The 11,213-nt window shown below is 36.5% G+C and overlaps 2 long non-coding RNA genes across 2 annotated transcripts; one reads left to right on the top strand and one right to left on the bottom strand.

Moving 5' to 3' along the window:
• Positions 1-1,011: 1,011 nt before the first annotated feature.
• Positions 1,012-7,527, bottom strand: LOC106499253 (uncharacterized). The gene is made up of 3 exons (XR_010884549.1): positions 7,466-7,527; positions 2,679-2,776; positions 1,012-1,076 (listed from the first exon to the last, which is right to left on the bottom strand). It is a non-coding gene; the product is annotated as an uncharacterized lncRNA (long non-coding RNA).
• A 59-nt stretch (positions 7,528-7,586) lies between these two features.
• On the top strand, positions 7,587-10,660 carry LOC106499255 (uncharacterized). The gene is made up of 3 exons (XR_001295137.2): positions 7,587-7,670; positions 8,780-9,015; positions 10,391-10,660. It is a non-coding gene; the product is annotated as an uncharacterized lncRNA (long non-coding RNA).
• Positions 10,661-11,213: the final 553 nt, after the last annotated feature.

Here is an 11,213-nt window from a genome sequence, read left to right as displayed (position 1 = left end):
TCTGTAAAAGGTGAAAAATGACAGAAACTGAATTACTATAATTTTTATTCCTGATAGAATTCTCAATCTTTTTGATGAATGATGCAACAGAAATTGTCATGCTTATCATTTAAAACCATGATTAATGATTAATTCTCTGATTTTTGGAGATGTTGTTATTAGTAATTTTCTCATTCTGGTGTATTGATATGTCTTAGGATGGGTAAAATAAGCAGAGCAATATAAGAAGTAACTCACAGAACATTTTATTTTGTGTATTTCAGGGTATAACTCCTGTCACCACTATCAAAGAGTGAGATCAGCTTTGACTCCAATCTCATTTACCATCCAGGATTATGTTCTAACCAAGACTATCATTTCTACCTTCCAGCATTTAAAGGCATTTTCATCAGCTATACTGATGGTCACATCACTCATCTGAGTGCTGTCCTCCTCACATCTACTGTAACTAATTAAAAGTAAATTAACACATAAATTAAGTTGTGACATGCCTTGGTAAGAGACCCATGAGGTACTGTCATTATTTTTTGTAACTCTATCCCCCTTCAAGTTTTATCTCAACTGAGACTGTAATTTTTTCTTTGATTGTTAGCAGAAAGAATTTTATCTGACCTCAGGATTTTATTGCTTAATAAAGGCAGGAGAATACTCATGGGAATCAGTGAAGAGGATCTCTTTCTCCTAAGGGTAATGTTGGACAGTTTTGAATTTCCAAAAACGTAAGACTTTTTTGGTTCTTGAAAACAAATCTTGAGAGGTTATAAATTTGTTTTCAAGCAAACAGGTAGTCTAGCAAATAAAAATGCATTTGACAAAGCAAAATAAGTCCCAAAGTTAAACTGTGAAGTTTGAGAAGTACATGTTATTAATACAACAATTCTGCTTTTAAAGCAGAAAGTCAAACAATAATTTAGAATTCATGTTTTTTCTCAGCCTTCCTGGTTTTTCTCTTTCCTGACAGGTGGCTTCCAGTAGATTTAGTATTTGACATCAAACACATCTCTAAATGAAGAAGCAGAATTCTGAAGAATGACTCAGGAATTGTGAGGTGATGAAAGATATCCATTTCAGATGTCCTGAATAAATAAGCAAAACGTGGGTTTTAGTGCTTTCTGAAATACAGGTATTAGTTGATAGAACAGAATTACATTACCATATCAAAATCCTCCAGAACAACTTTTTGAAGACATAAAATGATATCATGGAAATTTTCCTGTTTAAGTAGGATATCAGATGAAAATTCACTTTGAGTTTTGTTCAATTAGACATATGTCTTGGGGAAAGTTCACTTAAAATATTTGGCCTTTAAAAACCTGGAATTTAGTTGCTGAAATGTCTGTTTAGCAAACTCTCCTTCCTTTTGGGTTAAAAGAGCTGAGTTAAGGAATTATATGATATATAAAGCTTTATTTCTACATTGGATAACTTGGTAAATTTCCCGTGAAGTTACTAGGACTCTCTGGATGTTCAGTAGTTCTACCCAGACGTAGGACTGCAACAAGGGACGTGTGTTTGGAAACTGATGCCCAGAATTAGTCCACTTGTCATCAGTTTGGACTACGTACAGTTCTTTGTCATTCTTTGACAAAAATATTCCCTTCTTATTTTAGATCTCCTGTGATATATTGAGCACTACATATATTTAGAATCAAATCCTTTTTTATTAACTTTGGGATCAACTTGCTTATTTAAGGTAATTAACAAGGTTGATACAAAGGCATGAATTCTGGCCTTTCACTCCATGTCGATTGATAGGATTTTGCTGATCAGTAAATCAGTCTGGCATTTGATGCAAAGCTTTTAAAGACACTTTCCTGAACATTTTAACAACTATCCTATTTTTGCACTGACATTGTATACTCAAGAAAGCTATTTTGGGGTGATTCATATCCTGGTGTTTATAAACACTGATAATTTCTGCACCAAATGATAAATGTTTCCACTAAACGTGGAAGAAATAGACAATATATGTCCTTAAATATCCTCATGTTAACATGTTCCTTATCCACATTCAATGAGTGTGTTTACCATTCTAATTGAGATCAGACAGTCTTCTGTGACCCTCTAGTTAAAGTAACTCACTGTCATACAGTGCTGATTCTTTCTGCTGCTCTGTGGGTTTCATAGGCTTTGTGAGACACTGGCTGCACAAACCTATAGACAGATTCCTGCTTGGCTGCCCTAACTGCCATAGTTCAATTTGTACAGAATATTGTCAGCAAAATCATTTACTTTGCCCATCTTTCACACAGTTTCCCCCCTTCCCCTTTCCTATTTTTTCCTATCTCTCTCTGAAATGACAATCTGCTTTTCGATACATTTGGCTGAAATATCTACAAACTTTTCCCCTGAAGCATATTATCTACTGATGGCTTGACTACATTAACAAAGAGGAGTTACTCTTTTATTGGCTATAATCTGCTCTTGTTACAGGTTTTTTTCTAATTAAACTGTGAACAGTTCAATGCAAATGCACTGTCTTTCTCCAGATTTCTGCAGCATGTAGTCCTGATCCTCTCTGGAGTTTTGATTATCACAGAATACAAATAAATAGTGTTAATGAATAATACTCTACTCATTTAAGTGCTGATTATTGCTATTAAGGTGGAGTTGATTATAGTTTTGTCTGAGGGTTCATTCTGGGTGAAAAAAAGCAATAAAAAGGTATCATCTCTTACTGCAGCCAAATATTTGTAAACTGAAGTTGCTGAGGGCCTAAGTGGTAAAAGTCATCTTGCAAACAGATGGGACAGTCCTGTGTTTGTGAACTTTTGCCCTAGGGAGCAAGGGGGTAAAGGAAAGGAGGGAGGAGAAAAAGGAAGAAAGGTTCAGTAATGGTTGTTTACTGGGTAGTATTACCTTGCAATACTTGTTTCATTCAGGCACAGGTGTATATTAAATCTCCAGGAACAGTATCAGAATAATGCAGTACTGTCAGGTAGATATGACTTTGAAATTTCCTACTGGATGTCTGTATAGTTGTTAGGGTTGGTTTCTTTTCCTTAGCCACAGTATCAGAGTGACAGTGTGGTGCGCTAGGCTATCAGTGATGTCGTGGATTAAATTACATTCTCTCAATCGAAATTTACAGCCGGTGCTTTCAACTGAAGGGAAAAATCATTTATAATTTGGAAAAGGGAACCTGTACTTTTTCTCTCTTTAAATCTGTTTAGAAGTATAAATTAATTAAATTAACAGGGATTGCGAAAGTGTATTCGTGTGGTCTAAAATTTAGGTGAGAAAATACATACTTAAGAACGACGACTTTGCTGTGCAGTAATGCTGACTGCTGCTCTACTTGAAAGAGTGAACTTAGTTTCAGAATATTTTCATTTTTAGCTTTCTAGAAGTCTCTATACACCTAGGGTGCTATTAATGCAGGTTGTTGGTATTCACTGGTGGATTTTTTACATTCTGTTTTGTAATTGGCAATGTCAGTCTTTCATACAAAGTGAACATGTTACCACTTTTAAATCTGGTTAGATGGGAAATATTTCCTACAGACATTTTTACAGCAAATCTGTCAGTGTTTCGGTTCGTTACCGTATGCTTTCTGTTTTCTGAAATATGCTTTATTACTTTGCAGCATCCTAACATGCTCATCCTATCTCTCTTGAACCCCGCAGATACTATTCCTCCAGCCATTACTAACTGCCCACAGCCATCGCTGTAACCACTGTGACACATGCAGTACAAGTCAGCTGGGAACAGCCTGAAATCAGTGATGGCAGTGGAGCTGCTTCTATATCCAGTGGCTTCCAGTACAGAACTTATCAGGTTCAATATACAGCCCATGATGAAGCTGGAAACATAGCCTTTTGCAGGTTTAAAGTAATCGTCAACCTTAAGTGCTATTCTAGCTTAAAACTTAAAAAAATTGAATCAGGATACTGCTGCCTCTTTGACAGTTCAGTTTCCAGTACCAAACTCAAATGTCCATGCTCCATGCACAGTTTGATATCAATTCCACTATATCAAATAACATGAATATTTTATATTTAAAAATAGTTTTCTACCTAAAACTTTTAATGTCAATGGACCAACTCCCTCACAGAGTGTAACTTTATTAATTCAGAGAAATAGTTGTAGTTAACTGTTGAATATTTTTTATAGAAATTGTTGTTTTACCTTTTGCCTGAGACATTAGTTAAGCGCTTGGGTGCCCAAGGACCTCTTGTTGTCTTCACTGCATTCTGGAGACTGTGCTTGACACTGTGGACAGGATCCTATAATGTTTATATTCTCACTGTTAAAGCCTTGCCTTCACACAGTGAGGATTTCCAGTGGACTCAGAATGCAGTGCAATATGCTGTGATGATCAACTATCTCAAACACACATTTACTTTTCAAACTATCCCCTCCACTGTTGTTACAGCTCCTCTGCTGGACCATTCTGCTCACATATGAATACTCTCTTTAAGCACTTGAATACAGAGTCTGGTAACTAGTTTAACAAAGGTAAGTTTAAAGTATTTTAAGCTGTATCATCTGACTGTGTACCGAAGTGACTGGGACACGCATACACAAGCCACTCTGCCTTTCTTCAGTAGGAATTACTGCTTCCCACAGAGAATGGAAAGGGCTAAGAGGATGATAGATTTGGTGAAGAGTATTTGCAAATCTTATTACCTTGGCTTGAGAATCTACTGACTCATTAATTTAAGAGTGTTCCCGTAAAGGATTGTTAGCTTCTAAGCATTAGATTAATTATCAATCTTATATGTGTAGGTACACACTCTAAAGATATACACTGTTCTGAATTAAGGTCACAACATTGAAAAAGTAGTTTCTTTAAAAGTGAAAAGAGATAGCAAGCTACTTCCTCTGGTGTGTTTTTTTTGTAGAAACCAGAGAATGACTACAAAGGTTCATTGACATGATGGCAGAACATTAACGAAGTTTACTGAGGATAGGAACTACTTCCAATAAACTGTCGGGAATGGCTTTAATAGAGCTTCCAAAAAGCTTTGGGGGATATTTGGAGTTTGCATCTTCTCTTTGATTTCATGTATATTAAAACTCCTGCACATTCATTCAGCAGTAGTTAGTCTCATATTCTGCACACGTCATCATTTAGCCTAGTTTTTAAAGTCTGTGGAAATAGTCTTATGCTTATTCCAGTGTGAATTTCAGATGGAAGTTGTGGGTTTTTATTTTGTCTGAACTAGTTCTTCCTTTATGCCAGTGCTTTTCCTGCTGCTGATGCCACTTTCAGAAATATGTAGTGTGTTTGATAATTATATATATGTATACTTTAACCATATTTTACAAAAATACAATTTATTCTGCTAAACCTGAGCAGGACCTCACTTTTGTGAGGAAAATAAAAGCAAAGGTTAAGATTGAAGGTGTTATTTTCATTTAATTTCTAATAAATAAAATATTAATTTCTATTTAACAAAGCAATTGTTAATTTCTTTGACAGTTGTTTGCTGTGAATGGGTTTACCCCTTCAGATTTAGAAATCTAAATAGGCCAATAAATTCCTTATGTTTTTAGTTGGCTTGTACATATTGTTTAGGAGGAAAGTAATAACATAGGTTGTCTTTAGCTAGAATAATACTACACTGATTGTGACCAGCCAGGAAGACTGAGTTATTCAAGCTCTTTCATTTATTTATTTTAGAAAATTAGTTTGGCTGCTTATCAGGAAGTGACTTCAGTAAGGAAGCACAATTATTCAATTATCAAACACTCCTTCTAACTCCTCCATCAAAATACATATGAGTTCAATTAAAAAAAAAACACATTTATTTGCAGATTCTTGTCTTCAGTAACTCATGTTATGTGCAGCATGATACACCCCCAGGAGGTGAATTTGTCACTGGGGGGGGGGGGATTTTGATTGGTTAAAGAAGAGGTTTGGAATCTAATTGGGTCAGGGAAAAAAAAGGCTGGGTTCACAGGAGGGCTACGTTGTTTGAAATTGTCTGAAAGGAAAAAAAAATCCATTATAAAAATTGTCTTGGCAAATTCTTCTGCCTTCCAAGAGTAAAAAGGTGAGTATTTTAGATACAAAAGCATGATTTGCAAATTGAATACAAACGAATGGTTTAAAGGTTTGAGTGCACTTGCTAAAGGGCAGTGGAACAAAGGCCACAGCATTTGTCTGATTTGTATGATATTAAAAAACAGTCAACAAACCCCTAGTTGTCTGATTTTGGATAAAATATGAGTGTTATATTCAAGATTTTTTGATAAAATCTTAAGCTATTGCTCAGAGTGAGAAACTCCAGAATGTTATTTAAGCTGTTAACATAGTTTGCTGTTGTCTCTTCAAGGGCATTATATGCATTATATATTTCATATATTTTATATATTATATATATTATATGCATTATGTATTTTAACTGTTATCAGTTTAAGAGTACTATATAAACTGGAGGAGGGAAGTGTTCAAAGATACTGAGATGGTATGTATCTTCCTTAATACCAGAAATTAGATACATTTAAATAGCCTGCTTAACTAAAAGTTTATGTACTGTATAAATGATAAAATATATGAGAAAAAATAGGAAGTACACATTAATTGTTTTTATGCTGAAATGAGACAGGATACCCCTTAGAAGGGGTTAACCAATGCCCCAGATCTGCCTTGTTTAGTAGCCAGTGAGTAAATGGAATAGTTCAGCAGAGAAACACTGGTAATAGAGTTCCTGTTCTGGCAGGCCAGCTTGCCGCCAGGCCGCTCATGTTTGTTAGGGAATCGGATGTTGTAGCTGAGGGCTGTGACATTCGCTACTGAGGCAGAATTTTTTAGGATTCATTCACTACTGCCGTTAGAGAGTCATGAAGCTTAAATGATGTGTTTGAAGGGAGTTAAGAAAAACAAATCTATCTGGAACCTATGGCTCTAGAACCAGAAGAAAATAGCTGGTAGGGAATAGCAGTGTGCATTTAGAGCAGATGTCAGTGGTAGAAAGGCCTGTGTTATTTATAATGTAGACCTATACTGCAATCAGGGACTTAAAATCAGGGATCCGCACCAGCAATTAAAGCATATGTAGTAGTAATAGCTTCAATCTACCCAGTCTGAATTGATGCTACACATTGACAGAAGGAACAGGAAAACGATGGAAAAATAAACCGAGGCATGACTTTTCCTGTTAGATACAATGACAAATTACCAGAGAGAAGGCAACATGGGAAATTTTAGCATTTCAGAATTTTACATTTCATGTTCCATATTTTTTAATAAGGGCATTTTTTTATGGTAGCTTCTTAAAAATAATGACTTTCTCTCCCTGCAAAATCAGCTTTTATTCTTTGCTTCAGTATTTCCTCAATATTTGGAAACTGTCATTCAGTAAATAACTTAAAAAAAAATAAAAATAAAAATAAAGCATTGATGTCTCGGGGGGGAGTTTAGTTACTGTGTTTCTTCTGGCATAATGCGAGTGAAGGTTAATCAGTAATATTTCTTTCACTGACATTCCATTTAGAGCCTGATCTTTCGTGTACTGACCAGTTGCCCTCTGATGGGGCTATCGTAGCCCAGCAGCAGGATGAACAAACAGCAGTTCTGCACCCCACGCCGTGTGACGGGCAGTCGTTTCCGCTGGAGAGCAGGTCTGCTGTATTTCTGTCAGGCTTCTCCTTCTACAGCAAATCCCTTTCATTTGGACAAAGTATGGCGAATGAAAAGCATTGTACGCCAGACACTTGCACAGGTAAAGAGGTCTTGAAAATTTCAACTTTTTGCTGATTGAAAGCTTATTGATCAACCCATTCAGTTACTATTACAGAAATTCATGCTGAATAAGATGAGTATGATCTAACTGAGAAAAAAATGGTTTTGTTTCTTTATCTCCAAGTAGGTTGCCTCTTGGGTCAAGGTTCTGATGTCAGATGCACTAAAGTATATTGAGTTCAGAAGAATTACACTGGAATAAAGCCAAAGTTACTGGGAAACTGGCTTGAGAATATAGTCTGCTTTACTGCTCTTGAAAACACCAGTTGCAATTTCTGTGTGTTTTTGTGCATTTGTAAAATACACATACACCCCCACAACAGAGTTTTATTGATGCTGTTATTTGAGGCTGAAATATAAGCTTTCCGTAACAATTTTTTCATTGCCTTTTCTGGCAAACCTAGATATTTGCACCGTTTTTGTCTCTAAAAAATATAAGGCAGAGCAGTTTGTTGTTGTTTTCACTGTCATGACTGTTTGCTGAATGATGGACCATATCAGATATGGAATCTTCTGGCAACAGTATGAAAAATAATCATTTTTACTACAAAATTATTAAGCAGAGATTCTTCAGGAACCTAATACAGAGAATGCTGATTTATAGATTCAAACTGTGCCCCGGAGTCCTGGAAAGCAGTGTGTTTTCCTTACCCATTGGCTACTAGTGGAGAGACTGTGCTTGGAAATTTACCAGAATGGATATTCCTGAAAAATTATTTATAGTTAAAATGTTTTGTTCCAGCGGGAGTAAAGAAAATTGAGAATAAAAATGTACAAACCTTTTTTAGTCTGGAGGAATAGTGTCCACAAGGGGAGTTCTGGAATAGCTAGTCTGGAATAGCTATTTTGGTAAGCTGCCAGCGTACAGAGCACTTGCTGATGAGTACTGTACTGGCTTTTTAAATTAGAAATCTATTTAAAAAAGACTTTAGATGTTGAAAAAGAACATCTTGGTTCTTAAAACAGAGCCAAGAAAGACTCAAAGCAGATGAGAAAAGTAAATATTTAAACAAAAGGGGACCAGAATATGTTTGGCCCTGTTCACATTCACACAAGAGATGGAAATCTCAAGGAGCTCTTCTCTTGCAGATGTATGGCTTACAGGAAGAAGTACAAGGATAATACAGCACCAGACAGTGTCTACTAAAAAGGATCCCAGACTTACTTGGCTGTCAAGAAGGCCAGGTAGTCACAGACCATCACTGAACAGAGAGGAAAAAATGGGTCTTATCACAATAGCCCTGAGAGCTGAGGTCCTGCCTGCGGCACTGGAGCTCCAGCTGGACCACAAGAGCTCTTGTGTACTCCCATTGCAGGAGTAAAATGTAAGTACTCTTAAATAGATTTGGGACTCATATCTTGGGACTGGAATCTTCAGAGACAGTTAATCTAATCTGCAGATGAATTGACTTTGAATCTCAAAGCAAAGCTGAATAATTTTAATGACACATAGTTGGAGGGGATATAATTTTGTAATCTCCTATCACATGGCCATGGTAAGTACTTACAGATGATGAAGAAACCTTGTAAAAAGAAACCGACAAGTTCAAAGCAAGAGAAGCAAGATACTTTCTGCTGAATAGTGCTCTCTGTCATCACTGAAATGGCAACATACTGCTCACGCTGTACGTTTGTTACTGTGGGAATCTCATGGTCTCCATTTTAAAACAGGTATTTATTTTGAGAGACATACATTATTACACACCAGAAAAAGTTTGTTTGGCCTTATTTTGCATTCAAGAGAAAGAAGTGGACCATATTTCATGTATCTTTAGTATTTTCCTTGAACTGCACTGTTAGAAAGATAAAGTATGAAGATAATGGTATAGTAATATCTGCCAGGATCATGCTGTCCTTTAAATTTAAACATCACTTCTATGCACTGAAGCATAATCTTGTAATTATTAACCAGCAGCACATTATCTGAACTATTCAAAGTCAGACATCGCAGTGGGCCCAGAAAAGGAGATTCACTGCAGTATGATGAAGATGATTACAATGAGGCAGCAGCAGAAAAAGAACTCGTGTTAGCAACAGTAGAACACATTGCTGCCAGAGCCCCTCTGTTCTTTCCAGTTGTACCCTGCAGCCAGGTGTACAGGGTAATTTTAAAACGTCAGATCCTCCAGTTCATTGTGGGCCTGGAAATGTAATAGAATAGGAAAAGGTAATAATTTGGATGTTTTAGTTTTCTGAAAGCAATGATCATTTCATTTTTTATTTTTTATTTTAATGTCCTTCAGAGCATAGTCTCTCCTGTGGTAACTCCCACTGCCCAGTCAATTTCAATTACTTGCAACATGAAGTAAAGCACAATTCTTTAAGTGTATCTCTAAGTACATTAGCTATCACAGGTAGGCACGGATAACTATTGTAGCCTTGATTACAGAACACAGCACTATTATCAGTAAACCTCTTTAACTTACCAAATTCTGTGTTTATCCTGCGTGTAGGTGGTGACAGTAAGCTTTCAGAGGCTACTTCAAATAAGCACTGTCTGGCAGAAATTTTTTTTTTTTTTTTGATAAGGTGGCTTCATAGGCCTTACATGCTAATATTGTCTTTGTGTCCTTGCAGTGTTCCTACTGGCTCTGAAAGTGTTCATATTGTCTATGTATGTTTAGTAATTTTATGCTTTATTTATTTTATGCTTCTGCTGGATTAGAAATATGATGAATTTATGTGGCTTTCAAATTGCAGCTGCCTCTACGTGTAGAAGCTGATGGAGATTCCTTCTCCCTTCAATGGTTTTGACAGTATTAAAAGGCATAAACCGGGATGATTGAGGAGAAGGCTGGAGATTCCACAGCACAAGGAAGAGTGCACAGCCAGAAAACCATCACGGTGCATTCTTCCTTGTAGGCCATTACTGAAAGAGCAGCACCAGTTATTCCCCAGCACCAGAACAACTTCAGTGAGGAAACTGGTGTGAGTTAAAGAATCTCTGATGCTTAGCTTACTTCATTCTTGTGCTAAGTGTACCTCAACCGAAATAGAAAGTGAGTGAGTACTAGTGACTTGCCTGCTGTGCTCGTGCTGTGGTCCCTGCACGGCTGGCAGGGTTGGGGAAATGATATAAAGAAGTTGGAGCAATAGTAACTCCACCAGTTCCCAGAGCCTTTGGAGATAGCTGGTACCAGGGAAAGCATCTTGCAGGGATGTGGATACCTACCAGGTGCCAGCCATGGGTGATTACTAAAAGTACAGAGTTTGAGGGGAGGATTTGGAAAACTAAAAAATCATGTCATTTCAGTGAAGTACTGAGAACTGAAAAAGGTGATGGGGAAAGACAGTAAGTTGAAATATTAAAAATATTTTATTATAACTTTTTTTTTTAAAAAAAGCGTATTTTTCAGTTTAAGTCAGTGTTCTTTTTTTCAAACTATTGGCTGCATTTAAAAGTAAAACCAGTTCATTTAAGTCAAAAAGCTTGTGGATATGAAGGACAAAAGTGCTCTGATTTTAAACCCTTCTGTAGCATGTCTATGAGAACAGACACAACAGAATTAATTCTACCTCTTCT

The sequence above is a fragment of the Apteryx mantelli genome, chromosome 6, assembly GCF_036417845.1.
Source record: "Apteryx mantelli isolate bAptMan1 chromosome 6, bAptMan1.hap1, whole genome shotgun sequence".
In the NCBI taxonomy this organism is placed as follows: Eukaryota; Metazoa; Chordata; class Aves; order Apterygiformes; family Apterygidae; genus Apteryx; species Apteryx mantelli.
This window is presented reverse-complemented; position numbering and strand designations above follow the sequence as displayed.